This window comes from Equus caballus, chromosome 1 (assembly GCF_041296265.1).
Source record: "Equus caballus isolate H_3958 breed thoroughbred chromosome 1, TB-T2T, whole genome shotgun sequence".
NCBI classification, from domain to species: Eukaryota; Metazoa; Chordata; class Mammalia; order Perissodactyla; family Equidae; genus Equus; species Equus caballus.
This window is the reverse complement of record NC_091684.1, coordinates 175,295,753-175,300,618: the sequence shown is the minus strand read 5'-3', so window position 1 is coordinate 175,300,618 and position 4,866 is coordinate 175,295,753.

The following is a 4,866-nucleotide window of genomic DNA, read 5'->3' as shown; positions in this document are numbered from 1 at the left end:
ATTTTGAAATCAGGGAGTGTGATACCTCCAGCTTTGTCCTTTTTTCTCAGGAATCCTTTGGCTATTCGGGGTCTTTTGTTGTTCCATATAAATTTTAGGATTCTTTGTTCTATTTCTGTGAAAAATGTTGTTGGAACTTTGATAGGGATTGTGTTGAATCTATAGATTGCTTGAGGAAGTATGGACATTTTAATGATGTTAATTCTTCCAATCCAAGAGCACGGAATATCTGTCCATTTCTTTGTGTCTTCTTCTATTTCTTTCAACAATGTTTTATAGTTTTCGGTGTACAGGTCTTTCACCTCTTTGGTTAAGTTTATTCCTAGGTATTTTATTTATTCCTAGGTATTTATCTTTTTGTTGCAGTCGTAAATGGGGTTGTATTCTTAATTTCTCTTTCTGCTACTTCGTTGTTAGTGTATAGAAACGCAACCGATTTTTGTACGTTGATTTTGTATCCCATGACTTGACTGTATTCCTTTATTGCTTTGAAAAGTTTTTTAGTGGAATCTTTAGGGTTTTCTAGATATAAAATCACGTTGTCTGCAAAGAGGGACAGTTTCACTTCTTCTTTTCCAATGTGGATCCGCTTTTATTTCTTTTTCTTGCCTGATTGCGCTGGCTAGGACTTTCAATACTATGTTAAATAAGAGTGGTGAAAGTGGGCATCCTTGTCTGGTTCCTGTTCTTAGAGGGATAGCTTTCAGTTTTTCTCCATTGAGAATGATATTTGCTGTAGGTTTGTCATATATGGCCTTTATTATGTTGAGGTATTTTCCTTCTATACCCATTTTATTTAGAGTTTTTATCATAAATGGGTGCTGTATCTTGTCAAATGCTTTCTCTGCATCTATTGAGATGATCATGTGATTTTAATTCTTCATTTTGTTAATGTGGTGTATCACGTTGATAGATTTGCAGGTGTTGAACCATTCCTGTGTCCCTGGAATGAAACCCACTTGATCATGATGTATGATCTTTTTAATGTATTGTTGTATTTGATTTGCTAGTATTTTGTTGAGGATTTTTGCATCCATGTTTGTCAGTGATATTGGCCTGTAATTTTCTTTTTTTGTGTTGTCCTTGTCCGGTTTTGGTATCAGGAGAGTGTTGGATTCATAGAATGAGTTAGGAAGCCTCCCCTCCTCTTCAATTTTTTGCAAGAGTTTGAGAAGGATAGGTATTATGTCTTCTTTGAATGTTTGGTAGAATTCACCAGGGAAGCCATCTGGTCCTGGACTTTTATTTTTGGGGAGGTTTTTGATTGCCATTTCAATCTCCTTACTGGTGATCAGTGTATCCAAATTTTCTACTTCTTCTTGGTCCAGTTTTGGAAGGTTGTATGTTTCTAAGAATTTATCCATTTCTCCTAGATTATCCAATTTGTTGGCCTATGGCTTTTCATAGTATTCTCTTATTATCTTTTGTATTTCTGAGGTGTCCATTGTAATCTCTCCTCTTTCATTTCTGATTTTATTTATTTGAGCCTTCTCTCTTTTTTTCTTGGTGAGTCTAGCCAAGGGTTTGTCAATTTTGTTTATCTTTTCAAAGAATCAGCTCTTGGTTTCATTAATGTTTTCTATTTTTTTAGTCTCTATTTCGTTTATTTCTGCTCTGATTTTTATTATTTCCTTCCTTCTGCTGATTTTGGGCTTTGTTGTTCTTTTTCCAGTACCTTTAGATGCGCTTTCAGATTGTCTATTTGGGATTTTTCTTCTTTGTTGAGGTAGGCCTGAATTGCTATAAACTTCCCTCTTAGAACCACTTTTGTTGTATCCCACAGATTTTGGCATGTTGTGTTTTCATTTTCATTTGTCTCCAGGAATTTTTTTATTTCTTCTTTGATTTCTTCATTGACCCAATAGTTGTTCAGTAGCGTTTTGTTTAATCTCCACATTTTTGCGGCTTTTCTGGTTTTCTTCCTGTAGTTGATTTCTAGTTTCAGACCTTCGTGGTCAATAAAGATGCACGGTATTATTTCAATCCTCTTAAATTTATCGAGACTTGTTTTGTGGCCTAATATGTGATCAGTCCTGGAGAATGTTCCATGGGCATTTTAAAAGAATGTGTATTCTGTGGTTTTGGGATGGAATGTTCTGTATATACCTACTAAGTCCATCTGGTCTAATGTGTCCTTTAAGGCCAGTGTTTCCTTATTGATCTTCTGTTTGGATGATCTATCCATTGGTGTAAATGGAGTGTTAAAGTCCCCTACTATTATTGTGTTACTGTCTATTTCTCCTCTTATGTCTGTTAATAATTGCTTTATATATTTAGGTGCTCCTATGTTGGGTGCATAGATATTTACAAGTGTTATATTTTCTTGTTGGATTGTTCCCTTTATCATTATGTAGTGCCCGTCTTTGTCTCTTGTTACAGTTTTTGTTTTAAAGTCTATTTTGTCTGATATAAGTATTGCTACCCCCCCTTTCTTTTCTTTGCCATTTGCATGGAATATCTTTTTCCATCCTTTCACTTTCAGTTTGTGAGTGTCTTTAGGTCTGAAGTGTGTCTCTTGTATGCAGCATATACATGGGTCTTGTTTTTTTATCCAATTGGCCACCCTATGGCATTTGATTGGAGCACTTAGTCCATTGACATTTAAAGTAGCTATTGATAAATATGTATTTATTGCCATTTTGTCACTTTTTTTCCTGGGAGTTTTAGTAGTTCTTCTCTGTTCCTTTGTTTCTGTTGCTCTCTTCCCTTGTGGTTTGACAGCTATCTTTAGTACATGCTCGATTTTTTTCATCTTACTTTTTTTCTTGCTTGTTATAAGTTTCTGATTTGTGATTACCATGAGGATCCTATTTAATATTCTATGCGTATAACAGTCTATATTGAGTTGATAGACTCTTTAGCTTGACCTCTTTCTAAAAGCTCTACTTTTTCGCTCCCACATTATATGTTTTTCAAATCGTATATAGTCTCTTGTTCAGTGTGTGTCTATCCATTACCCTCTTATCATTGAAATAGGTGATTTTAGAACATTTGTCTTTTAACCTTCATATTATCTTCACAGGTAGTTGATCTGCTGCCTTTACTATATTTTTACCTTTACAAGTGATTTTATTGCCTGGTTTTTTGGTTGTTGTTGTTTTGGGGTTTTTTGATAATTTTTTTATCTCTATTTGTGGTCATTGCTTTCCCACTTAAATAAGTCCCTTCAGCATTTCTTGCAGAACTGGTTTCTTCGTGATAAACTCCTTTAATTTTTGCTTGTCTGGGAAGCTCTTTATCTCTCTTTCCATTCTGAATGAAAACCTTGATGGATAGAGTATTCTTGGTTGTAGGTTTTTTCCTTTTAGAACTTTAAATACGTCCTGCCATTCTCTTCTCGCCTGTAGGGTCTCGGCTGAGAAGTTTGCTGATAGCCTGATGGGCTTCCCTTTATATGTCACTTGTGGGCTCTCTCTTGCTGCTTTTAGGATTCTCTCTTTGTCTTTAGTTTTGGACATTTTAATTATAATATGTCTTGGTGCAGGCCTCTTTGGGCTTGTTTGGAGCTCTCTGTGCTTCCTGAACTTGGATGTCTGTTTCCTTCCTCAGGTGAGGAAAATTTTCATCTATTATTTCTACAGATAAATTTTCTGCACCTTTGTCTCTCTCTTCTCATTCTGGGACACCTATAATCTGAATGTTAGCATGATTGATATGGTCCCAGAGTTCCCTTAGACTGTTCTCATTCTGTCTAATTCTTTTTTCTCTTTTCTGTTCTGCTTGGGCGATTTCCTCTAGCTTACTGATCCGTTCTTCTGCATCCTCTACTCTGCTATTTCATCCCTCTAGTGAATTTCTCATTTCCAGTATTGTATTCTTCATTTCTGATTGGCTTTTTTTTTTATGTCTTCCAGTTCTCTGCTGATGTGCTCACTGTGTTCATCCAGTCTTCTCCCAATATCTGTGAGCATCCTCATGATATTTTGTTTGAACTCTTTGTCGAGTAGGTTGCTTGCTTCTGTTTCATTTAGTCCTTTTTCTGGGGTTTTGTCCTGTTCCCTTGCTTGGAAAGTATTCCTTTGCCTCCTCATTATGCCTCTTTCTCTGTGCTTATTTCTATGTATTAGGTGAGTCAGCTATGTCTCCTGATCTTGGCGAAATGGCCTTATGTATGACATGCCTTATGAGACCCAGCAGTGTGCTTCCCTCTCGTCACCAGTCCAGAAGATCCAGGAGTGACCCCTTTGTGGGCTACTTGTGTCCTTCTGCTGTGGCAGGGTTGCTCCCACTGCAGGTACCCAGGGAGTCTAGTCTTTCCTTCCCTGGCCAGCTGTTTGTAAATCCAGTTTGCGGAGCCTCAGCACTGTTGGCTACAAAGTCTATCAGCACACTCCTGTTGCAGTTTTCCTCTTAATTGGGGTGGTACCCAGTGTAACTGGTTGCTAGGCTCAGGGGCTTACAGTTGCTATAGGCCTCAGGCCTACAAGGCTGTTGTCAGTTCTCTTAGGAGTGCAGCTGAGTGGGGCTGGCCCTTGGCACTGGGGCACTCAATTGTTTCAGGCTTTGGAAGGTGGGGCTGATCCTTTTTATGGCTATTTGTGAAGCATGGGTCTTCTGCCGCTGATAAGCCTCACCCCCCACAGGACCGCATTCACCATCAGCACAGTTTTGGTCCATGCACACTTCTCAACCCCCTGGAGTGTACCCTGATGCTGCACTGCAGAGGCCCCCACCTCTCCACCAATGCCCCCCACAGTTCACCTGGTCCTCACACAGCCCTGCCTCACAGAGGCAGACACCCTTGCCTGCCTGTAGAGGATCAAGGCACCCAGTCAGTGCAGGCTGAAAAGTAGCTAGAGGGCTTACTGTTAGGTGGGGCCAGTCCCTAGGGCGGGTTGCCTGCCCTGACTGAACTGGATTAAATCT